Here is a 27,013-nt window from a genome sequence, read left to right as displayed (position 1 = left end):
CACATAATACTTATCAAACTAAATACAAGAAATTGTTCAGGCATTTCACTAAATTAAAATCTTGAAACCCTACAGCTACAATGTACAAATTTAGATTTTATTAATACTTTAAATCAAACCATAGTTATTATTCAGTTTCTTATTATGCAATTTATAGTCTTCTGCTATGAATACAAGAACCTCATGTAAAACACAAATATACACCTGAAACTAACACAATATTCTAAATCAACTATACTCCAATATAAAATAAAAAATAAATTTAAAAAAATATCCGAAGGAATCTACAGAAATAAATAAAACACAAATAAACCAAAAAACTAAAACTTACAGCCTCAGATCCACATAATAAAAATTTTCACTTTAATCAGCATTTGAAAAAACATGAATATCACTTAAACGTATGCAGGTATATACTCAAGAATATTTTTAGAGACATCTATAAAGGAAGCAAAATTATAATTTTTCACAGGTCACATTAAAAATATATGTATCAACTTGAAGCAATTTTTGCACAGCCAATATTCTTTAGGCGTAATGCACACACCTCGAAGTAGTGTCAGAAAAATGGGCTCGTCCCTCCTCCTTTGCTCTCAACAGGCCAATGGCAGGAATGAATGACTCGTATAGAACCTAGCTCTTCCTCTACCCTGAGTTCAATCAATGGCCAAATCCTGTCCCATCATTACAAAACTTTTCCACACCGTCTATTGCCACTGCCACTCACCTGGACTGTCATCCACCCTTTCTAAGTAGGTTTCCGTTTCCTCCAGTACTTCCCTACTCTAGTTCATTGGTTACACCACCATGACAGTCAGCAATTAAATGTAACACTTTCTCAACAGAAAATATTAACAGCTTTTTATGGCCTTCATGAGAAAGTCTAATCATAGCACAGTAGGCTCTTCATAAACACGCCCCTAACTAACATCCCAGTTTCATCTCCTTCCACTTCCTGGGCAATTTGTACCCTCCATACACACTCTCCTTAAGGTAACCATTTTCTGCCTTTGTTTTCCCTGACCTTTACCTCTGACTTCTCCTCCTCGAAAAGCCTGCATCTGCTGAAATCCTCCTCTGCCTTCAGGTCTATTTAAATGGATTCTCTTTTTTCTATATTATTCATTCCGAATTCACTCCCCCTACCCTATATTTCCACAGTCTTTCCTCTACACTTCAGGTTGGCATGTCATTACGGTATGCCTTATATAATAATTATTTGTAGAAATGTGTGTTTCTCTGATGAGATTTTAAGTACCTAGAGAGCACAGTCCTTATACAGCACATTTCTTCAGGCAGGGCCTTAATAAATGGCTGTTGATCTAAAATGAAGAATTAAAGCCCCGAAGTTAATGGATACCTAGATGAAATGTGCTTATAGATAAAACTGCTCTTGTAAAGAGCAAAACACAATGAATATTTCAAAATATAGACTTTAAGACCAATGAAAGTAAATACATACTTTAGGTCTGGCAATTTTGACAAACTTGGTACTAGAAGTTCTGTCACATTTTTAAAACCACATGTGCTGTCATAATAACTTCTGTGGCATTGTAAGAAACCAAAAATAACATCTTGAAGGTAAAATCCAAAACATTATAAACACTGTGAATCATTAAAATAAATCCAAGCCCTTACCTGTCATTTATACACATGCAACATTGCCAGGAAAGGTTGCTCTGAACTACAGAAGCATAATGTACTTTGAGAACATACCTGCACATGAAATACCCTATATTTCAAAAGAAGATTTGGGTATGACTTTTACTTTACTTAAACTCTCAAAAGAATTCTTTTATATAGTAAAAATTCTCTATGACTGTGCATCTGAATACAATTTAATTTATCAAAACTGGGAGTAAGTTGTAGGATAATGGCAAAAGTTGGATCGCTTTGGCTTAGTGATTTCTTCTGACCTTGAGAAACCTATAAATTGCACAACATAGAATGGTGACAAGGCTGACACAAAAATTAAGATTTGCTTCTTTCAATTTTACCTTTATGATCTTATTTGTACCCTATAAATGTCCCTATAAATTAAAAGTTGGTTTAAGGAGTTTTAGGTAGATTAACAGTCTTGAATATAAGTTAACCAAAAATGGAAAATCTGTCTTTCAGCTAAACTACCAAATACACCATTAGGTATTTGCACTATACTGTGAAAGATAAAGATAAGTTTATGATTATTATATTTAGAATTAAGAACAATTTTCAATTTTTTAATATTTGTAATATATTACATACATATTAAACCAAAAACTATGCTGTTTTAGATTTATCATCATTCAATTCTTTATCTATTGTGTTTGCACAGAATCAATAAAACTCAAAGTCCATATAAAGGAATCTCACTACTAAAGACAGGGAGCCTCTAATTTCCACTGAATTGTTTGTTAAAATAATTTTCAATCTATTCATAAATCTTGCAACAGTAACAAAAAGAATGAACTGAAGTCCCATCTTTAAACCTGTTTCTATACCATCATGATAGGTGATTTCAAAAAATTTTAACCTAGATGTCAAACACTTATACTTCATCAATTTTTGATTGTATGTTAAAATGATGTAAAATATTGAAGCCTTAATGAGCACTCAGCATTAAAAAGTCAATTTGATAAGTAAGGAATGAATGTTCAAATAGATAAGCAGAGCTTTAAAAATTCAGAATGGTATAGCTGTGATACCGTCCAAAAGTTAACCTTTATAAGCCGTGTTAATGAAAATTTTAGCTAAAATTACATTCTGTTTCCTGGAATCCTTCCGAATAGTTTTAGTCTGACTTTCTACCTACTTGATTTATTGACACCTGTTATAGTTCCCTATCTAAAAGCCTATTCTTATACAGGGCTGCGTATATTTTCTACTCTTTTTAGATCTCTTTTATGTAATAAATATAATGTCAACAAATTAAAACAGTAAAAGTACCACAAGTTTATCTAAGTTGTAGATTCTAACAGAAAAGATGAGAGAAAATCAACAGAAACTTGTCTTACACATAATGCAATAATTTGTAAGTTTAGATAATAGACAGAGCCTAATTTTCAGCCAAATCCTGGCCAAGAACTAATACATATATTTTCCTTACCATATTTTGGTTGAAACAAATCTAAATAAAGTAGGATGGCAGGCCAAAGGCAAAAACTGTGCGACGTAGTTGCCCATACCAATCTTTTTTATACACAAACTACCTTTTTTTTCTTTTAAATAATTTTATTCACAACACAAATTTAATTATAGGATGGCAGTATATATGCATTCCTCAAACTGTCATTTAAGATGCTTCAATGAAAAGCTTCTATATTTTCTTTGAGAAAAAAATGCATGAAATAGTTTTTATTTTGTAGGTGGAATAAAAGTATGCAAATATAAAAAGATCACACATACGCTATAATGAATGATCAATTATCAGGCCCAACATTAAAAGAATGTTTTACAAGAGTTGAATAATGCCAAGCATAAAGGTATAGCAAATATCCTTTTTTAATTATGGAGGCCTTAATATATATTAAGTCATATGGAAACACTTTGAAGACCACCACCAAATAATGAGATTCCACGTTACATTAAAAAACTGTATACTGATAGATATCACTAAATTTTTACCTTGGTTCTCTTTAGGAGGTCAAACAGCAGCTTACTTGGGAAGTCAAATGAAAAACATGACAATTTTTTTAAAAGGAGAAATAAGGCTCTCAGCCATCAATTCAGAAATGAGTAACATCAAATTATTAAAACAACTCCTGAAGAAAACATTCTATCAGAGGGAATGTCAAAAATACTAAATCAATATACAAAATAACAAAATGATGTTCTTAAGAAGAATGCAAAAAATATCTGACATTATCATCAATTTTATAAATATGTTGGAGTTTGCGATGACTTACTCCTTAAAAACAGGCAAAATCAGTTTTAATAAAGTAAGCTAACAAATTAAAGCTATATTTTAGTTTATTTTCAATTAAAAGTTAACATCTTGGTGAGTTAATTGCAACCCTCTTGATACGCTCCTCTTGGTTTTCACAGAATTAACAGGCAATATAGAGAATGAAGCTATTAGTATACGTAATCTACAAGATTCTCAATATTCTTTAAATACTTAAGCAATGGTTGTACTATAGGGTTTTCAACTTAGTATTGTTCTAAGAGCTCTAATTCTTCTTCTCTAATTTCTTTAAAGAATATTCTTAAACTACTAAAAATCAATTCTAAATGTTTTTGAAAAATTCAACTCTAGAAAATGTGAATTCTAAGATACTTAAGATTTGTTCCTGGGTTTTTAAATCATGTAATATTATTAAACTGAATAATAATTGTCTTAAAAGATATCTATTCTCATTTTAATGAAACCAATTATAGGTTTCCAGGCTGAAATGTCTAAAGAACTTATGTACTTAACGTATAACACAATACCAAAAAATTAGTTAAGAAAAAAAACCACATGGGAGATGTGGGAGAGTGACTACATTATTAAAACAGCCAAGTATAAAAGTTACGACTGACCATCAAGTTTATTATAATTCTATGTCACCACAGTTCTACAAAATATTTTACAAGCGCCCATCAACCCTAAATTCCTATAGCGATCACGAAGATAGGAAAGTGCTTTGAGACCTGTGTTCGTAAATACCTTAGTGTGCTGCAGCTGTTATCTGAATCCCACATAGCAAAGAGTTAAAACGAAGGTTTTTTTGAAGTGTAATTCAAGTCATTTCATAGGCCCAGGTATTTATTTTTACATTAGTTATTGGGGGCCAGTAACTACTACTAAGAGATAACAGAGCATTTGTTATGATACTCTGACAAGTACTAAAATGCTGGGCTAAGCCTTTTTCTTGAACCTAAACCAACTTTTTACTTAGGGCCACTCAACTACCTTTCTGCTTTGACTTAAATTTGGTCAAAACAAAAATGCCTTTTGAATCAATAAACTGATTTAAAGAGCATTAAATATAAACTAATTTTTAAAAAAACATTACATAAAAATTCAACGATTCAATAGGTTTTCTTTTCCTTCTTAACTATAAATCTCATAAAAGGTTTTATGAATCATATTTATATTGAAATATGGAAAGCAAATATGAGACAAAATTATCCATAAGTAAAAAGCATCAGTATTTTTATTTTGAATTTCAGATATTTCCTTAGGTATTGTAGTTATTTTTATGTAAGGCAATACAATTATGCCTAAATTATTGGAGCTAATTTGTAATATCTTTTTCTTACAAAAATAGCATACTTTTTATTAAAAATACATAACATCTTATAACTTACTCTTTTTAGAAATGAATAGAAATTTGATATTCTAGGGTCTTAACATTTTCACTCTTTAATGCAGTTTTGAATTAACAATATTATGTGAATGTCACAAAATCATGTTACACGAAGTATACATAATAAAAAGTCTTTTTTTTTCAATTTGAATATATCTATCAAATAGACGAAAGGAAACGCCTTTGAAACATAAAGGCAAAAAGAAACTAATACTGTTTATTTTTCTAATTAAAATGAAAACTGTAGTTTTTAAATCCTGGTAATAAGGCAATTTAAAATACATTTAAAAATTATTTTCCAATACAGTTATGAAAACATGCAGATTCACAATTTTGCATTCCAGACTCTTCGTATAGGCATATACAAAACTGTGAAGAAATATTATTTAGGCTTTACTACAGTTTTGTTAATTTCTGTTTAAGATGTTAACATGTTAAAGTATTTGGCTTCAGTTCAAACAGTATAAAAGGTATCAAGTCTTTTTTTAATAGGAATTTCTATTTTTATAAAACTTATACTAAAAAAGATTATTTCAAATATACATTCATAACACATATTACCCTTATCTGGAGAATTATTCTTTATATTATATTATCCTCATAGCTTATTTAAAAAAGCGATCTGCTCATATAGATGCAGGAACAACTAATACATATCTACTCTTAACATTTATACAAATGACAGGATGTTTTCTCATAATTCATACTCTTTTTTATTATTCATTCGAGAATGTTTAATAAAAATTTCTTTGGTAATTTACAAAGAATGTTGGGTTATTTTAAACTGAAAAGCAGCTGCCAATTAACTCTCTCATCATAAACATCCCCAATATAATAAAATAACAATAATCCTTTTAAAACAATAATTTTTCAATAACACATTTTCTTCACAATTCAAATTTCATTATTTTAAAAATCACTCAGTAGTTAGTCTACCTTCAGATTTAAGACAAAACAAGTAGAACTTACCCTAGCTGTGCTTTTCCCAGTAACCTCACAGAAGTTATGCACTCCGTGACACTTACTGTTCCTCACGCAATAATTTTCCTGGAAAGAATTCTCTCTAGTAACCCTTACCTCACTGTGAAGGGAGGTGTGATATTTCAGGGAAAAGGGTAATGAACTGTACTATCAGATTCCATTTTCCAGTGCTTATCATATTTAGCCCCAACTACGATAAGAAGTCTCTTTTTATCATATTATTTAAGGCAATGAAGTAAAGTTGGCAGTACAGGGTGTCTATCAATAATTCTATGGAAAGGAGTATTTGGACACTTTTGTAAAACATACCATCGTAATCCTATTGAAATGTAATTGCTGTTGTTAATATTCTTACCCTGGTATGAAAATGTTCTGCATAAATGTAGCACAGACTTGTTAAGATAATACAGGACCATGCTGAGAGGGTAATACTTATACAAAAGCCCATGCCAGTACCATAAATCTCTTTATTAGACAACAGTTTCCAAACTTACAGGGTCATTCTGTATAACAGTTAATAATATAACTTTCCACACTAGGAAAGATTAGCTAATAAAATAATAAATCCACAACGGTAAATTTCAGTAAGAAACAGCCTTTTAAAATACAAATATTTTTATTTGTCATCTCATCCTTTGGTAAACTAAGGGAAAAAATGAACTATTATATCTCTTTTCAAGGATGCATAAGTAAGTAGATAACCTTCCTTCTTCTTAACAAGCAAATTCTTAAGCAATGTTACTATACCAAAATTTAAAATTAAAATAAAATGATTCATTTTTAGTAGAATTTAACACAATATCCTGTCCTTAAATTTCCTGGCACAATTAAACATACACAGGTAATGTGAAAAATTCGCTCGCTAAAGAGATCCAAATGCTCCTAAAGTCTTTCCACCCGGATTACCAAAACACCTGCTTGCAAAACTCTCAAGTTATTCCTGAGTATCTGATTAATAATTTCTTAGAAATTTAGTTGACACGGGGTTCATAAACAGAATTCAGTTTTTAATCAAGCAGTCTATCATGTCTGCATTCATTTTTTACCAAGTTAGCAGTTTCCTAACCCACTTAACAGAAGGTCCTTATTAGCAGTTTCCTTGTGTAAGTGTCACTGCACGCATCGGTCCATTTTTGCAAGTAAAAGTCACTAATCCAAGGTGATCATGTTTGTTTTTAGAGAAGAGCATATGCAACACATCTAACTTGATCTATTAATTAAATGTAGAGGAATGTAATTTACTCCTTACTGTTAAGTGATTGTTTTACATTTTACATAATCTGGAAAATTACCTAAAAAATTCGGATCGCTCTTTTAACAATTATTAGGTATTAAACGAGAGGTCTGAGACCATCCTCCCAGAGCTTTAGCCAATCATTTAAAAAAATAAGAATCTCAAAATGAACCTGATTCCTTATTTTCATTATCTTTCTAGCAATTTTTACTAATTAAGAAAAGGTAAATACAGAAAATAAAATGTAATCTGTAAATACATAAAATTATAAATACCTGGGATTAAATTTCACTAGAATTTGGCTAATCTCAAAATGCTTTATTTTCCTTAGAACGATTTTTCTCAAACAAAAATAAAAAATATCTTAATAAAATATCATTTTCAAAAGGGAAATAATCAATTTATACTGCTTTGATTATCTTATCTCATATGCAAGCTCCCTCTACAGGTAATAACAAAGGTTAGCAAAATGGTTAGCAAAAATATCTGAAACATGGAGGCAGTTGTGTGCGTAAAGATGCAGGTCACCATTGCGTAAAAATGCTATTATCTAGCATTGTTCCCTCCTCCTTACCAATTATCTGATTAAAATAACTGCTCCTGAAAATCTGTGGTTCAACATTATTATTCTTGTACTTCATCTTGGTTAAGAATGCAGCTAAAGCAGGGAGGATACACAAACTTTTCAGTCACCCAAGAGCTACTCTCACAAAGTGTATTTCAAGGAAAAGAAAACATTACCTCGCTTACACAGTACCAGCCTGAAATGGTCGACCACCCAACACAAAGCTGCCCAACCCATTTACCTTGGTGCATCTTCTGATTGCAAAGTAAGCAATCAAAAGCGGCATCTTACGACTGATTTACAGTGAAAGATAAAAAATCAGTTTTAAATGACCACAGAAACAACTACATTTTCTTCTTATTTAGAATTCATAAACTTAAACCAGAGAGTATTTACTTTTGAAAAATAAAAATATTTTCATTAATTCAATACAAAAAGGAAAAAGAAACTGAATTGCTTTGAAAAATGTTCTTTACCGCTCCATAATATCTTTTTCAGAATCTGTTTTAGATTTTTGTTTACACATTCTCCTCTTTTGCTATGTTCCTTTCCCCAGGTATACAGAGATAAAGGTGCATCTCTGCCAAGGGAGGAAAAAAAAGCAAAGTTAAGAACCATTTCAAAGTCTTGGGGGCAAGGTTTGCCAAAAAATTTTCTGGACTATGTTTATTTCCCCTCTCCTTTAAGATTTCCCCCTTCTAATATGCACACCCCACCTTAATAGAATATAAGCAGTGACTGTAAATTTGAGGCAATTCAGTTTGGCTTACCTATTAATGAATTGACAGGCTTATAAAAAGTGATTTTTTTTTAAAACTAAGATTCTTAAACAAATAAAATTATGAAAGATATGCTAGCTTTCATGCTGAAACATACAGAAATATACAGAGATATCAATTATATTTCTTTTTTCCAATTAAACAAAGAAAATAAGGTTAATGGGAAAAGCAATGTATAATAAGCAGAGGTTTTAGTGAGGTTTTACTTACAAGAAAGAAATAAAATTTTGTTTCACTTATACTTTTAAATATTCAGGCTGCAGACCTAGTTTAAAACCAAAGGCAATATAAAAAGTGGCTTCCATCAAGGCTATGGGTGACAAAGCATTTGCAGCAGAAAAAACAAAGGGAGGGGACATCCCCCCATTATTCATCATCAGTGACGTTATCAAGAGGAAGCACCTAATAGTCAAATATCTTTCACATGACAAACAGAACTTTGAAAAGGACAAAAACAGTAAAGTGTCCTTAGTAAAAGTGAAAATATCTAGGATATCATAATTTTAGTGTAATTTTTATTTGTTGATGAATATGAAGCAAAATCAAGTGTTTTAGAATTACGTCCATCTCTTCTGAAATGGAAAGCAAGATATATAAAATGGATCAATTCTTCATTTAATACACTAAGCCTTTATCAAATTCTACGAAAATACGTGCAATCACTGGGATACAAATGCATAAGCTTACATCACCAAAATTAACATTTCCCAAACTGTCTTGGACATTAACCATAGAAAAGCCAAGAATTTTAAGATTTAATACATACCATAAGCACACTGAGATTAAAAAGATGAATAAAGAAAATGCTATATAAAAAATGTTCTGTAATTTCTTATCAATAACCACAGTAATAAACAGTAAAAAATGGTAGGCTTTTAAAGCAGAGGAATAAAATTTCTGCGGGGAAGGTACCAGTGGAATGAAGAAATAACAATTCCAAATAGAAATACTTTTCTTCCAAGTAAAGACACAGGGAAAATAGCTTTCAACATGATTTTTTCATGTAGTAAATTGCAGTTGACAACTGATTAAGTAAACATAATCTACATAAAACAGAAATATTTTATCAACTAGAGACCTTATTGAAAATCTTGTAAACACTCACCCATTATATGAAGTGGTGTCATACTATTTAATTTTAAGAATAAATGATTAAAGTTTGAGCTCACGTTATAAAGAAAACAGGGAGAATTCTCTTTTCCTCTCTCTACAGATAAACACTACTTACTATCCTCTACAAGAGAAAGCATTAGTCAAATGCAAGGTCACCTAGACTGCCCCCGACAGCCAAGAACCATTTTTGACAGTAATTGGGGTTAGATTATTATGTCATCTAAATCCATTGCAATAATCTGTTTGAGGTATGGACTGATGTAAAAACACCTACAAAATGAGGCAAAGTGTGCACAGCACAAGAATGTCATGGTCCAAAGGCAGGAAATACCTTTGAGAACAAACAGAGATCAAGTAAGTCATATCATTTTCAAAATCAGTTTAAAAACAGGTACCTTAATCATACATATTTTACATTTTAAACTTGTATCTGTGCTAATTTTTAGCCAATAGCTGTTAATAAATATGAGGTATACAGAGAAACAGAATAGTCAAAAGTGTATGCTTATGTAAGTACATGTGTGTATATATTTGACCAAGAAAGGAGTTAAAGAGTATTATCTAATAACTGAAAGAACAAAACTAAATCCTTTCTCTTTTATTAGGAATCTCACAGTGCATTCTTCTTTGCTACTACAATGGCTAAAGTTTTTGTTATTCATCTAGAGAAAGACACAGGGTTGTATCTGGTTTTGCTCTGGGAAAGTAATATGTGTTTGAATTGATCTAAGTCTAAAGTTAACCACCTTTTCAATTTCTCCTGTCTCTCATGGCCAAGAACTAACAGTTTTACCCCCGTTTCTTTTTTCAGCTACCGGATTAAAAAAAATTTTTGAAGTTACTTCACGCATCTTAAAACAGAATTAAGATCTGGTCATTATTTCAGGAAGTTAACTTCTGCTTAACCTGCCTGCTTTTTAATCTTATATTTCTATTTTTATTAAAGTATTGAATCTATCCTTTAAAAAAAAAGTCTCCCAAAGAATCTTCAGCTTTAAGTAGGCTTCTTTTAAGCAACTCATTTCATTACTGAAATTCAGAGATTAAGGTGTAATCCCTGTGTGTGACTTTTAATGTTTATAATGTACTCCTCACAGATTGGAAAAATCAATGGCAAGACCAACAGGGGCCCGTTTTGCTCAGCATACGTTTTCCTGTCAGGTCGTGATTAATGCTGTGCTCTGTAGAGGGAGACATCACATCCGGGCTAAAACAGACCTAAATTTTACCCTCAGGCAAAAATCTGATTTAAACATCTCTATTTAAAGTGACATTTGTCCTCCCTTTTCAACTGGTTTCCCCAGAAATTCCAGGAAGTTGACTTCATGACCTAAAAACAGCCGGGTAGCTGTGAGGAGCAGTTGTGCCTGTGCTTGCACTTAGATAAATCTGGGTGCCAGAACGAATCCAGGTGGTAATAAAACAGGTGCCCAGCTATCTGCTCCGATGAATCCCATGCCACTTTACTGCTATAAGAATTTAAGATGTAGAGTTCCGTATAATTCTAGAGTCAGTAAAAATTTTGAATATGTGCTTCTTTGGCTGATTATAACCTAGCTATCCCTACTGATGGATTAGTTCCTTTTGATTCATAGAATTACATCTGATTTTTCACTACGCTGATCTGAAATATCAACTGATTACGAATTCTAGAAATCCAGAAAAGCAACTATGTCATGCAATAGCTTCCATAAAAACCAAAATGGAAAGCAAAAAGAAAAAATGTTCACATAACCAAAGTCCCCAAGTAAACAAGATATATGCATATAAAAACAGGCGCCAATATCCTTACACCGTGAAACAGGGTAACTTTTGATATTATTAAGCAATTTAGACGCTACTAGCAAGTTCCTCCTAACCAAGGTAATCTAATTTCTGTTGCTTTTCAAAGTAAATTGATTTTTTTTCTTTTAGCCGTTCTGGTAATTGAACAAATTTATACAACTGATGGGATTTTATTTACCACCACACAATGCATAAAATCCTTTGCAAAGACAAACTATATTACTTCATAAAACTGCATTTTTGTTGTAATTAAACAAATTGTATTTAAACTTGCTCTGTGCTTCCAAAGCAATCAATAGCGTTTTGCTATAAGCTGCACTTTACTTGGTTCTTTCATTCGCTCTACCTTTTTTTTTTTTTTAAGGTAATTTTTATTTACAAAATAAGGGAATTTTTTGGTAAGAAACAGCTTTTTAAAAACTGTTTAAGAATATATTGGAAAGTGTCTGTAAATTATAGCCTACATTAAGTCCATCAGATAAATGATCTAAAAAGATTTTTTAGGTATTTTTGGTTGTTTAGGACCTTTTCTTATATGACACAATGATCCACTCAAAACAATACCTACTTACATCAGAATAGCATTTAAGGTATTTTTATAGTTTATAACATATATTTAACAAAACCTATATATTAAACTCAAAATACCACATTGCAGTCGTGAATAAAATTTAGGAATTAGACCCTAGCTATAGTTACTCCTTTAAAAGTTATCACACCAGGTCAAGAAAAATGACATTATTTTAGGATTCTACTTCCATAATTCCAATAATTAACTATCTCTAAATTAACCCATTTCCTTAACCTTTTTCTTAAAGCATTAAAAAATAATAATCACTACTTGACCAATCTTGAGTAGCAAAAAGATTTCAGATAACAGTTTCAATTTTTCTGATAACATCAAGTCTAATTACAGTAATCTGGATGATTAAATACTTTTCAACCTTTCAACCTTCAATCAAGAATTATTTGAAGAGATGAATATTTGGGTGGGACTACAGACTAATTAGTGTTATGTAAGAGACAAGTTAACCAAGCTATGACCATAATCTATCTTTAAAATAGAAATGTTTTAATCTTTCTTGAAAATAGTTACAAAACAGATATCTATTTAGGTAATGTGAACTAATATTTAAACAAATTACCTTAGTAACTGATATGACCAAAACACAAACAGGATTTTAAGTCCTTTCCAAGTCTAGCAGCTAAAGTTACTATTTTTAAATAGCAATCCTGTATGACACTAAATTCTTCAAATTTCCAAAACTGCATTTCATTCCTAATCTATGTACAGTTAATCTGTGCAAGTGGTATGGATTCTTATTAAAATGAAAACAGATTTCTATCAGGTAGGGTTTGGCTCATACCTTAAAATAGAATACACTGTAATGCTCTCTTCATCTCATACTACACTTGAGAGTAAACTCAGTATTACTGAATATTTATTTACAAAGTTAGGTCAAATATTTTCATAGAAAATAGAGCAATAACATTTTATCACTATGGTGTGCAGACTTCTAGTTACCTTCTGACCTTCCCAACATCTCAATCTTAGCTCATATGTTCCTATATTACTTAAGACACTAAAATACTATTTTAAAAATTTTAATGAAACACAAAGAGCTCCAATAATCATCAAATAAAGTTCTAACCCCAAGTAAACCTTACTTTTAAAGCTCTCCTCTTGACAATTTTAAGAAAGGAAACGCCCAGAAGCTTGGTGTTAACCTTTCTGCTCATTGTGAAAATTGCAGCAATAAAAACTCCAACTGCTTGTCTTAAATTAAGACTTGTAGTACTCCATGTGAGATCTGTATATTTATACTAGTTTTCATAACATTTGCAAGTTTTGTTTTCTGCTTTGATGTTAGTCCATTAATAAAGCAGAGTCAAAAGCCTGGGAAAAATTACATTTAGTGGAAATCTTCAAGTCAAAACCTCAAGTAATTGGTTTGTTTTACCCCACATGATTCAATAGTCTGATTTCCCCAACTACCTGCTCCCAGAGCTATCTGCATTTCTAAATTCGTTTTCTGTTGCCAACACATAGTAACCCAGTGACTGAAAATGGCAGCTGAAGTGCTTCTACAACACATTAATTTTTTCTCTAAGTAGTCCAATTTTGTCATCTAAATGTTGAAAAATCTTCTTTTCACTGCATTTTACACCTTTAGAGATTTGCGGAATTCACGATCGCCATCGTATAAAATGAAGAGCAATGTTTTCAAGACAATTTTTAGATTATCACTAATAGCTCTAAAGGATAATGTGTTTTCCTTATAGCACTCTGCATTCAAAGCAGACTAGTTAACAGCAACTTAAGTGCAATAATAGCAATTACATCAATGTGGGCCTTTTTAGCTCAAAAGTACTTCTTAGACAACTGAAGAGATCAGATAAACTATCATAAAATGATTTCAGGGTAATAAGATACAATTTGAATGCCACTAAAAAATCCTCATCTTAATCTGAAAAAAAAGTATCATCCTATTACACTGAAGACTAAAAATGTTAGGTGATTAATGATTATTTTTCCCTCCAAAACTTTTTATTAATTTTCACTTTCAAAAGAAGAACAAGGAGTTCTGAACATGTGGAAACAAAAAAAACCCCTCTAATGAAGGGATATCAATTCACGTTCAAAATCAACCAACCAACCATCAAAGGTAAAACTATAAAAAAATATGCGCTTACAAATCTCCAAACTGTCCCTGAGATTCACTTTCATCTTGAAACTAGGTTTTAGGAAATCTAAAGCTAAATAAATAAAACCAATATTTCCCCAGAAGTTGAAGATAAAAGTTCTCCCTTGACCCATCTGCTCGCCATAAAATGACCCAAATGACCCAAGTACTTGTTATTTGTTTCTTCATTCATGCATATTGAGTTGTTAAAAGAAATTCAGAGAACGTATCTCTCTGCAAATGTAAAAAAGCATTAGTATACTCTAGCTATATATAGTAAGAAAAACCTCCTTTAAGCTGACCTCTAGAGTTTACTGTTAGGTAAAATACAAAAATTTTGAGATAAAACAATCAATATTCAAACAATTATCTCCATATGAAATTCATGAAAAATTTGAGTATCACTTAGAAATCTTTCTCAAACTTACACTGGCAACAGAAGTTGCATTAAACTAAGTCCATGTTGAGTTTTTAATACTCAAAACTCTCCACTGACTTTTTTTTTACCTATTAATTTAACAAGTATATTAAAAATAAAGTTTCCTAGGTATAAAAATGAGTGTCCTCTTATTACAAGATTTCTATTGTTTTATACATTAATTAAAAGCCTTCTCAGCCATTTTACTAATATAACAAAGTGTAGGCCCTAGAAAAGTATTAAGTTAGAAGGAAAAGCTCTCTCACTCTCTCTTCCACTGAAGGGACCCCAAGACAGGCAACAGTGACTATCATAAAATAAAAGGTCACTCTTTTTCTAGGAACAAACCATTTATCAATAGAAAATAATTGTCTTTCCATTTGGAAGGGCTCCACAGCAACAGACAATGTTTTTTGCTCACATAATTACAAAACAGTAAAAGTTCAGAAACACAGCCTGAATCCACCTCCCTATTTTTACCCTTTACAATTCTCATTGCCCTTTGGGCCTCCACTTGGAAGCAAATGGAAGACAGGCTGAAGTTTTCTCAATTGAGCTGAAGCTAAGAAACCTTTGATATGCTAATGGTCCCCTTCAAACGGTAAGAATTCACACTTGCATTAATTCAAACAATTTGTGCAGAATGATGTGAAATGGCACCTCCTTTAGAGGCAAGTAACAAAAGGAGAGAATCGGAATGTCTGAAGAAACTAAACAACAGAACATTTGTTCTGCAATATTCTATCATGCATAAATGTATTGGAGGATGGAGGGAGGGACAACAAAAAGTTCCATAACACACCTGGACAGAAGTAGATTTTCTTAGATACTAAATTTAAGTTACAGTTACCTTTTACCTAGGTCAAGAGTCCCATCACAACTGGGAATGTTGCCAAAGACACCACACAAACTATTCTATTTTTCTGCTATGGAGGCAGATTGCCTCCTTAGTGCCCGTCTTTTAAGGTTTTCCCAAGATCAAACTTGATTTAGTAAGAGACATCCCAACAGGCAATCATTTACCAAACGGATGTGACTTTTCCTCATTGTGCAACTCGAGTTGAGCAAAGAGCAAACTCGGTGGGGCCCGTTCCAGACAAACACTGCCAGGGAAATGAATGGACCAACCAACGTCCGTTAAATGTACGCCTCTGGAAGAGAGAAGTACACGTAGTGTAAAGAATGCAGAAGAAAACTTAAGAATTGGGGGCGGGGGCGAGGAGGAGAGTGCCTAAGAACCTGGCCTTTGTAACGGGAACCATATGGCTGGTGGCTGCGGCTCAGACGCTCCCAGGCTGCTTGGAGAAGCTGCTAAGCAGCCTGACACCTTTCAAGAAACAGGAGGAAAACATTTCCTGGGTCTGAATCTGAGACAACCGTCTGCATCAGGAAGAACGGAATGAGGGGGCCAGAGAAGGGGAAAAGGATGAGGGGGGAGGAGTCCACAGAAGGTGGGGAAAGAAGACGGACACCGCAGGACTTGCCCCTCCAACTACGCTTTCAGGGGACAGAGTCAGCAGAGGATAAAAAAATAAATACGAATAAAGACATACGTTCCTTAGCCGCCGCTCATTGACACTTTGGCACAAAGTAAAGCTTCCAGCGATTTCCCCACACCCAAGCCCCGCAGTCTGGCGATAGGAACAAACTTTCCAGATCCCAAGCGAAGGACTCTTGCAGGAGTGCCTCCCCACCGCTGCGGCGCTTTCGTCGCTTCCCTCGCCCCCGCCTCTCCACCAGAGGGTCGGGTAGCCCCAGCCAAGCAAGGAGCCCACGCTCGCTTAGCGCGGGTGGCGGGGGCTGGCCTCCCTGGTCTCGCGCCCCTCCCACGCCGTTTTCCCCGCCGCACCCCACCCGGCACCCGGCTCCCGGCTCCCACAGACCAGGCTTCCAGAGACTCGCAGCCCCAGCGCCAAGCCCAGAAGCCCACACCCCATAACTTCGCCCGCAGGCCCAGCGCGGCCCGCTGCTGCCCTCTCACTGCGGGCGCGGGAGGCACTCGGCCTCCCCAGAGCCTGCCGGGTGCCCGGCCCCGCTGCGCCGCCCCTAATCGCTGCCAGCCACGGTGCCGGCCCGGCCACATCTGGCTGCGCTTTGTTGACATCCTCGCCTCTCCACGCCACCTAACCGACGAGGAGAAACCACCCGCAACAACTCATCCCATCCCCCCAACCCACCCCACCCCACCCCCGTCCACTTGCCCAGAACTCTCCCCCAGCGCTCGGCCTCCCCGCTCCACTCACAGCCCGGGACGGGTCTGCAGGCAGCTGAGGCGGGGGGACGGGGGCGCGCTCACCTCCCGGCCTCCGGCCCCACCGAGGGTGCGCCCCACCTTCCCCCTCCCCAGACGGGCTGTGAAAGAGCGAACGGCACCTTCTGACCCAGGCTTTCAGTAAATCAAAAAATGCCGAACCCAATCCTACCCTCCCCTCTCCTCCCGGAGCCCCCTGCAACTAGACTACAGCCAAGTGAGCGTCCCTACGCTCGCAGGGCGAAGCAGCAGCAGGCTGGACGGGAAGGGGAGTTCTGCGGATCGATTTCCGAGGAGGGGGAGGAAGAGGAGGGGGCGAGCAACCCGAGCCGGCGCGGGTCTCCCCCTTGGCCCGGCCGAACATAAACAAACAGCCGAGCCCCAACTCACCCGCGGCTCCCTCCACCTCCAGCATCCACCCCCGGGCGGGAGGCGCAAAGCAAACAGGTCTCCGTAGCCCAGCACAGAGGCACATTGTTCGCTCCCACGGCTCTTACCTCGGTCTGCGAGCGTGCCCCCGGGGGCGGGCCGTCTGGCGCGGGAGCCGCGCGGAGAGAGGCGCAGAGGACAGCGGCCACCCGGGCCGGCGAGGGCCGAGGCCGGCCGCGAGCGGGTCGCCGGCCGCCGAGTCCGAGCGGGAGGCAGCGCCGTGGCTCGGCGCGTCCTCCTGCTTGGCCGCCGCCGCCGCCTCCTCCTCCAGCCAAGCGGCCAGCGCCGGGCGGCTCCTGGGGTTAGGTCAACATTTTCCTGCAGTTTCCCACACGCCGCTCCGCGAGAGGGGTCTTTTGCACACGCGCACGCGCCCCCAGACCGCACGCTCCCTCGGAAAGATAAGAAATTCGGGAAGCAGAGCGAAAGGGGTGGCAAAGGCAAAAAGCTCGACAGAGGTGCGCAGACTTGGGAGTCCCCTCCGAGCTGCAGACGCGGGAGGGGCGGGCAGACGCCGGCGGCGCAAGGCCAACTCAGTTCGTCAGGCGAAGCCCCTCAGCCCGCCGTCCGCGCCGGCCGGCTGGCATCCCTCGAGCCGACCCTGAGACCTTGGGCGGGAGACTGCAGCGGGCCCTCCTCACATTTCGGGTCTCCGGGCCGAGGCTGAGCGGCGGCCGCTGCCCCAAGACTGGCTGAAGGCGAGGACTGGGGCTCGGGGAAGCGGGGAGGTGTAGGGACGAGACACGCGACGCGCAGCAACGGAGGGGAGGTGCCCCCCCACAACGATCCCAAGGATTCTCCGGTAAGCTCCCAATTTCGCTCCGGTACCTCTGCGTGTGTGTGCGTGTGTGCGTGTGTGTGTGTGTGTGTGTGTGTGTGCGCGCGCGGAGAGAGTGTGAGGGAGAGAGAGGGAGCGAGGGAGAGAGACGGGGGAGTGCGAAGTCCTGACACAGACTCTCCGCGAGGTCTGAACTGGAGTCACCTCCCAGCCTCCTTCTCTTCCTCCTCCTCCTCCTCCTCCTCCTCCTCCTCCTCTTCCAACACCTCCTCCACCCCAAATCTCCACCTCCCCACCCCCGCGAGTTCGGCTAATCATATAAACATATTAACTTGTACAGCGGCAAAGGCCAAACCTCTCCCTCCTGATTTTTCCAGCAAGGGGCTCAGGCAAACTCAAAAGAAGATTACAGGCAGCTAAGTACAAAACGTGGAGCAGATAATCTATAACTCACTGCGGCCCAATGGCCATTTTCCACTCCATTTGAGCAGCTGCGTCGGTGGTGGGGAGGCGAGGGAAAGGGGACACTTACGGGCTCGAGCTGTTCGGGTGGCGGTGGCCCAGCAGCCGCCCGAGAACAGGCCGGCCCCGGCTCCGCCGGCGGGGCGGCCGCAGGGCTGTCCGGGCGGCGGCGGCGGCGGCGAGGGACGCGCGCGCACGGCCGCTGAACGCGCCTCGGAGGCGGCCTGCGGTGGCTAGCGTCCCTCCTCTCCCTCCCCATCGGCTCGCCCCCCCGGGTCTCGGGGCTCCGCATCCAGCCCCCAGCGTCAACACACCCATTCCATCCCGAGCCCCACCTCCCCAAACTCCACTCACTGCGCGCTCGGTCCTCCGCGCGCTCCGCCGGCGCGCGCTGTCCATCCTGTGCACACACACGCACTTTAAAAACATTTATTTTATTTCTGGAACGGGGTAAAAGGTATTTGGGAGAGCGCGGCGCTCCGGCCTCCAAGGCGGGGCGCAGGGGGCTGGCCCGGAACTCGGGGTCCCTTCCCCTCTTCCCTCCAGGCTCAGGAGCTCTCTCCTAGCCTGCACTTCGGAGAGGCGCCCAGGATGCGTCTTTTACCCACCCCGTCTCCAGGTTTTCTCTTTTCTCCGCGCGGCGAGCCAGAGGCCCCTAAACTTTTAGTTTCTGCGGTCCTCCTTTTGTGTGACTGCTCGGAGGAGAAAGGACGTCTGTTCGCCTCGGCTGCCTCCGTCCGGCTGGGGCGCGCGGGGGACGCTCCATGGTTAATGCGTCTTTGATACCTGAGATTTCCGGCGGGCTCGTTAATGAAAGTTACATTTTTTTAAAATTGCGATGACTTTTTCTTTGTAGTTACAGAGGGCTAGCCAAACTTTGACTTTATTGACTATATTTCACAAGAGCGTTTTGTTTGTTTTTGATTAAACCCACCAGGATAAGCAAAGGAAGGAAAGGAGACTACAAGGCTCTACTCGCAAGCGCATTCATCGTGCTGTTTAGGTCTGTTTCCCTCATTTCCTTACATTGAAACTGCTTTTGCTCTTGTCCTCTGACCACACTTCCTTGCGCCTCTCTGTTGGTAGTGTTAGCAAACAGCCAGACAGCGCCTACGATGGACCCAAACTAAAGAGAATAGACCACGACGGAGAAAATCGTGCTTGAAAAATGTTCGAAAGCCAGTTGTGTCCTTTGCATACGAGTAAAATCAAACCTGGATTTTTTTTTTAATTACAACATTTCTGAGCTAAAATGTATTTCTAAATCACTGTTTATACTAATGAATGAAGGCATCAATTAAAGAAGCATGTTTGCGTTGGTTTTCAAGAAAAACTGACTCTCCAAGACTTAAAATCTCTAGGAAATAGGATGAAACTTGAGCTTCTTTGCTTTCAGAAACAATATGTACTTTTTGTTGCTGTGGGTATGTTGCAGTCATCATACTTCAGAAATCATTTCAAACAACAGTGTTATTAAAATGTCAACAGCAGATTGTTCAAAAGATGTGAAGACTCTAAATACCTATATTTTGTCACAAAGCCAGGTATTTGTAGTACTAAAGTAAATCCAGCTATTAGTCAAGTTTTCTCTCAACTTGTAAAAAATCAAGTTAAAAGTACATACGTGCAAAAAACTGAAACATGCTCTTTTGGTTGATTCATTATAATTCTCAGGTTCAAAGAAGAATCCTTGATGATCAAAATTTTTTCTACTTAATGTATTGATGTTTTAACATTCTCACCAATACAAAAGATAAGAAGAGCCACACAGAGCATTGGTGCTTTAAACTACATAAACACTTCCATTTGGAATTTCTTAGATAATGTAATTCAAATATTGTCGATGCAGGATATAAACTAGTCTAGAAAAAAAGAGAAACACATGCAGAGCTAGTGTGAAACCTTATTTCGTTTTTACATCTGTCAAAATTTATACATACGACAGATCTACCTAGGAAAACTAAATCAGGCTTCTTTAAAGTAGTTGAAAAGAAGGAAGACTTAACAGAATTCTCAGACCTCAGTGGTCATTTATATCACAGTCTCCTTTGGAATTTAAAATTATTTTATTCGCTATTGTAAGCCAAGATATGTCAAACTGATAATAATTTGCATTTACCGAAAAATTTTAGCCCTTTCTTTTGTTCATCTTTGAAGATGTTTCATTCATCTAGGCATGATTCACAAGAAGTCCCAATGAGTGCATGGATCAGTTTAATGCTATTTTCTTTGGGGAGGCAGAACTTGGGCTGAAGTTTTTATTTAGTAAGCTTAGTAAGTAATCAGTAGAAAATTTTGCCTGAATTAAGCTGCCCATATGTTGGCTCATTTACTTGTTTATTTAACTCTCTCAGAAAGAATCTCAGGAAGAACCCACTGTCTTCATTTCTTAGGTCTGGTGCACTTTGATGCTCAGGACATTAGTGAGTCACTCTCCACTATGTTCCTGAAGAGACTACAAAAAAAGGAGGGTGCATGGGAGGGGAAAGAAATTGTCAGAAGTGGGTTAAATCTATAGGGAGTGGGAAATGCCTCAAACAAGTTTTTAATTTTAACTCAATAGTATATGTATTTTAGAGTTCAAAGAGTTCAACACTTTTTTCTTAAGCATATAATAAGCTTGCTGTTTTTATAATTATATCTAAATGTATCCCTTCTCTAGGATAATGTTTTAAATATTAAAGAATTTTTAATTCTTTCCTTGCACTTTACACATAATAATGCTTCAACCTTCTTTGTATCCACAAAGAATTGAAACAGAGCTTTTAATTGCATTGATATATTCAAGATTAAGCTGTTAGCCACAAACCTGCCATTACAAAGGAACACTTAAATGACACACACACACATCCAGAAAACATAATTTGTCTGACACTTCATGACAATTCAAAACATAATTTATAACAATACAGGTGTTATGGTAGAAAAAAATGAAATGAGAAACTTAATAATGTCCGCAGATGTTAGCAAGCTAAGGGGAGTTGGAGTATGTTATGCATTCCCTGCAATCCAATCAATTTAACTACACAATCTATACTATTATTTAAGTAATGGCAAAATCATTGACTTATTCATAATACTTGCTAATTGTTTTTAAAAATAAATTCTACAAAGGACAAAGGAAACACCCATTTCCATTTGTTTTATGTTAAATCAACATCTAACCACTCATGGTGATTTCATTCAAAGAAAACAGAAGGAACTCATTAGCTTATGTGGTTTGAGAGATTGATGGGCTTCAAACATTTTAACCATACATGTTTTTTCCAACTGTAGAAACTCATGTTTTTAATTTAAACATCTTTATGAAACTAAAGATTATTTTATTCAATGGATTCACATATTTCTGATACAGAAATTATGCTAATTTTTAAAGCTATTTACCATCCAGGCATCTTCGTTTAGAGGGAAGTGATGAGGCACTTGTCAAAATACAAATATGAATGATAATAGTATGGGTACCAATTTAACGAATCTGAAAAAGTATGAAAATGGGCGTGGTTGCAAAGTATCGGGGTTAGTATAAGACAGTAGAACACTGTGAGTAACCTCTTCAATGCCCCACCCCGGCAAACTTGGATATAGGTAAGCCAGTTCTAAAAGGGCCCACATGGGGGCTTCCCTGGTGGCGCAATGGTTAATAATCTGCCTGCCAATGCAGAGGACACGGGTTCGAGCCCTGGTCCGGGAAGATCCCACATGCCGCGGAGCAACTAAGCCCGTGAGCCACAACTACTGAGCCTGCGCGTGTAGAGCCTGTGCTCCACAACAAGAGAAGCCACAACAATGAGAAGCCCGCGCACCGCGATGAAGAGTAGCCCCCGCTCGCCGCAACTAGAGAAAGCCTGCACACAGAAACGAAGACCCAACACAGCCAAAAATAAATAAATAAATTTATAAAAGGGGCCACATGGAGGTGGACTTGGGTGGGGCAGAGAGAGGATCCAGGTCTTGATGCTGGATCAGAAATTGTGTGAAGTTTGAGCTACAAGCTGTAGAGAACTACCAGTGAGAATAGATTGTATTCATTATTTTTGCCTTTGATGAGAGAGCTCTGTGAGCGTTCTAAAATAAAACAAATAAAAACATGTGAAACTGCTCTAGTTTCTAATACAGAAATAGAAATAAAATTAGCTAGATTTCATCCTAAACGTTGTGTTCCCTTTTCTTCGTTACTGTTCAATGATGCTTAGTGCTGAAACGTTTTCCCTACTCTAGAAAATAAATCTTTTAAAGCTCTAGAGCAGATCAAAGCAATTATGTGAATATCCAGACTTAACTAGAACTCGTTGAAAGTTCCTTCCTAGCGTTGTTTTTCATTTTAGTTTTGCCATGCATGTAGGCTGAAAAGAAATCAGAACTCATTATCCATGAGAGAAGAAACATATGAAAGCATTTGGCAAAGCCATTAAGCTTTTAATTCTTCTCCCAGTTCTCTCCAGGCTGAGTAAATCTTGGTCCAAGAAGGCCAAACCCTATCTAAAATGTAGAGATGCAGTCTCCAAAAATAATGATAGTTTAAACTGTATTATAAATATGATTATGGTGTGCTGTACTTAATGATATTATTTAGAAGTACCTGATCACATATATTATTAAATACCTATCAGTTTGTAATTAATACTTCTTAAAAATATCCACCGAAACAACTGGTAGCTTGACTCTTTCTGTGCGCTTAGAGTATTTATATATGTCTAATTTTGTATAAAGGATTATACAATTTTTATACCATTATGATACTCAAAAGTAAGCGAGTTACAAAAGATGCCCCTCATAATATTGCTCCACTGAGTCTTACCCAACTCAAAGTTAGTCCTTCTTGCTTTCGCATAGATTATTCTCATAATTGTTGGTAATGTCTGCACCTTGAGGATTTTCTATAATCGTGTCTTATAGATCTTCTATCAATGTTTCTGTCAAACCAGGAAGTGTAACTATAAGAACACTCATTTTATAGAAAGCTGTCTATGACTTCTTATAATAATTTTTTCATCATAAATTCTCATAACCAAACGTTTTCTTATTAAAGTATGTAGTTTAAAAATGAGCCTCCTCGTCCCTTTTCTATACATGCAAAACCTCTGTCAACAATACAGATGAAATTTCTTTAATTTTTTTTTTAAATTGTTAAACTAAAGGTAACCTAAAAGCACAAGTCTTTGTGAAATAGCAATTTCACGCAAGTTTAAATTGAATTTTTAGTGCCTCTGAGAATATGACTTTGATTATTCATGTCATAGTTCACTGTAGTATGGCAAAACTTGCAAAAGGCTTTTAAGAGTCAGGAAACAAACTCACAAATGCCCTCTTGGCATTTTAGAAGGTGAGTCAAAGATATAATTATATAACACTTGTAATATTTCATATTAGAATACATTGAAGTTATCCTAATGATACAGCATAAAATGATAATTGAAATATGTGATCTTAGTATTTTTAAACACAAAATTGCTTTGTTTCAGTTTTGAAAATATTTGATAATCTAAAATTGTGTAACATGAGATGTTTGACCTTGACTTTTTGATCGTATAAGCTGTTACTAACATTATTCATTATTTTGTTCTCTAATTAATATGATGGCTATTTTTTAACTACACTTGTCTTTTTTACTGTATTTTTAAAAGGCCTTTATTGGTTGTATATATTTTAATAAAAATAAATTTGTCTGAGCATGTGGAAACTAGAACAGCAATTTGCAGAGATTTTTCTTCTCAACCGAGTTCTCATCATAGTTTCTTGATAATAGAATGTTGCCATCTCTATTTTCAAGAATAATTTAAATCTTTATAATTAAGTTTTCAACTTATTGCAACTCTTTACAATGCATTCTTAAAGTCACTATGAAATCCATCACTTAGGTCCTAGACCAAACAATGATGTAATAGGCATACGTTTTTGTGATAAGTAAAAGTGCATTAGAAAAGAATCTTTTATTTTCTTTTAATTAGCATCCAAATTTAGAATCATACTAAAATGTCATCGATATCTCAAAGAGGTACTGAAATGATTTGGTAGTGATAAGGTTTTGTTGAGTGATATTCAATGAAGAAATTCTGGTTTAGGTTAAACAATAAAAACACATAATCTCTCCAGCTATTCTACATTAAAAAGAAGTTGCCAAACTATCACCTGGATAATATATTCTTTGAATGATTTTGATTCAGTGATGGAGATGTGCTGCACTGAACCATCCACACTCTTATCCAACTATCCTGGTTGCCAAAATCACATATCTACAATATAACTAAAGAGGATTATTAGTGCATTAAAAGAATGTTCCCCTTCATTATGGGACTGTAATTTATGACACCAATTTAATTAGTACTATGTCCTTACTACCTGAATTTAATGACCCAAATTCAAACCACGTATATTTCATTGTTCAGACAATGTAGAATACACAGCAAGAAAAACTAATTTCCTGTTTATTATCTAATGATAATTGAAACACAATAATTCATTATAATATATTCTGCTACTGCTATATATGAAGTGGCATGTCTCAAGGAAAGAGATTATGGAAATAACATGAAAAATATTTATAGTCTGTTAAAATCAGAAAAAAGTTGAATTTGTTAAAATAAAATCAGAGAAAAGAATGCTAGCTATAAAATGTAAATGTTTGAGAAATCAAAGTATGTAAACTATTTTTAAATAATATGGATCCCCAGAAGACTATCATTTATCATTTTAAAATAAACTTATGGGTAATCAAATAAGGAATCTGAAAAATATTTTTTTAAATGAATTTTGACATTTCATATAATTATTCAGTGTTTACTTGCCAGTGCCCTGTTACAAAATGATTTTAAATATGATTTATATAAATCAAAAAGAATTATGCAGATGTAGATTTGAGATGATAATGCTGGCCTGTTGTTTATATTGAATATTTCTATACAGGAGGAAATCATGTGATGTCAAAAATAGACACTAAATTCAATCTTTAGAAAACTCTTTAACTACTTAGGTAGATATATAGCTTATCAAAATTCAGAGGTAAAATATTATACCTTATCACTGAGGGAAGTCTATCTTTGCCTGAATTTTCCAGTTAATGAAAGAAGTGTTTAAATACTCTAGTTAGATTATTAACTTCTACAAAACTGAAACAGATGTGTGTCTTAGTATGCCATTAAGTTTATGATTTACATAGAAACCTTACATAGAGCTGAGCAGAGGCCAATGATTCTAATTTGCTCTAGATTTACAATAACCTGATCTGGTTTTTGTAAGTATTGAAACACTTTTTAAACAAAATTAGAAAGCAGTTGTGCTTTGTGTGATTAAAGATGCAATTCCCTCTGGAGTAATGAGAAAAGTTAGAACATGTTTCTTTCTTTATGGATGTTTCTATTATAAACACGAGTGCTATACATTATATATTTTTGTTACTATGATTTCCTTGTTTTTAATTATAAAGTAAACCAATTGAATTTCACTGTAGTCTCAATTGAAACTATGCCAAAATTTAGCTGAAGAATGTGTACTGAGCTTCATAAAAATCCTTAAAAATTTTCCCAGGGTATTAAGGTCTTGTTATACAAATACTAGTTCACCATAATTTTCTAGAGCCAAATATCTTTCTGATTGAGACCTCCACAGCAAAAAGACTTGAGTGCTAAATACATTTCAAGCCCTAGAAAAAAGGCATATATAAAATTCTTCAAGACTAATGATCACTGGATTCATGTAAGTTACAAATAGAAAAAAAGTTCGTTTATTTTATCTCATTACACAAATAATAATATTTATGGCACTATTATTTAAACCTCCTTCTACTTTGCTTGGTGAATTGTAATCCATCAGCTCCTAAAAACCAAATCTATAAAAATACATTATTTTAAACACTGTGAATACTGTGTTCTTAAAAAATCAGTCAGAAATGTTGATATAAATATCATTGTAAGCATTTGTGTGTATATTTATGTTTATAGAAAATAAGTACATGCAAAAGTATTAATTCATTAAAAGTTTATCTCTCATAAAACCTTTATTAGCCCTTGAAGTCTTTGCCACTTCATTTAAAATGATTTATCTTTTGAATAACAAGGTTCCATTAATCTGTTTGACAAAAGAATTTTTAAATCATTTAAATAATTTATTTGAATGAATTATTTAATTTCTGTAAAATATGTGCACATGTATATGTATATACCTGTGTCTATATATTTGTCTTCTGGCACAATATCACAGAAGAAATACAGAACAGAATTCAGAATACATTGTCCTTGACACCAGCAGTGCGACTTGGTGTTGCTGCC

The 27,013-nt window shown here is 36.2% G+C and overlaps 1 protein-coding gene across 9 annotated transcripts in view; it reads right to left on the bottom strand.

The window, feature by feature from the left end:
- ADGRL2 (adhesion G protein-coupled receptor L2) overlaps positions 1 to 19,149 on the bottom strand; it is a 180,052-nt gene extending 160,903 nt beyond the window's left edge. For 2 of the 9 annotated variants that reach the window (XM_068540176.1, XM_068540177.1), the window contains exon 1: positions 17,578 to 17,700. The gene's annotated coding sequence lies outside the window, so the exon portion shown is untranslated. Of the gene's footprint in view, positions 1 to 15,852; positions 15,938 to 16,382; positions 16,465 to 16,712; positions 16,776 to 17,470; positions 17,548 to 17,577; positions 17,701 to 18,819; positions 18,908 to 19,103 lie in introns of those variants that run through there. The other 7 variants (XM_068540173.1, XM_068540170.1, XM_068540169.1 and 4 more) reach the window with 7 other exon arrangements.
- Positions 19,150 to 27,013: the final 7,864 nt, after the last annotated feature.

Source organism: Eschrichtius robustus, chromosome 3, assembly GCF_028021215.1.
Source record: "Eschrichtius robustus isolate mEscRob2 chromosome 3, mEscRob2.pri, whole genome shotgun sequence".
NCBI classification, from domain to species: domain Eukaryota; kingdom Metazoa; phylum Chordata; class Mammalia; order Artiodactyla; family Eschrichtiidae; genus Eschrichtius; species Eschrichtius robustus.
This window is presented reverse-complemented; position numbering and strand designations above follow the sequence as displayed.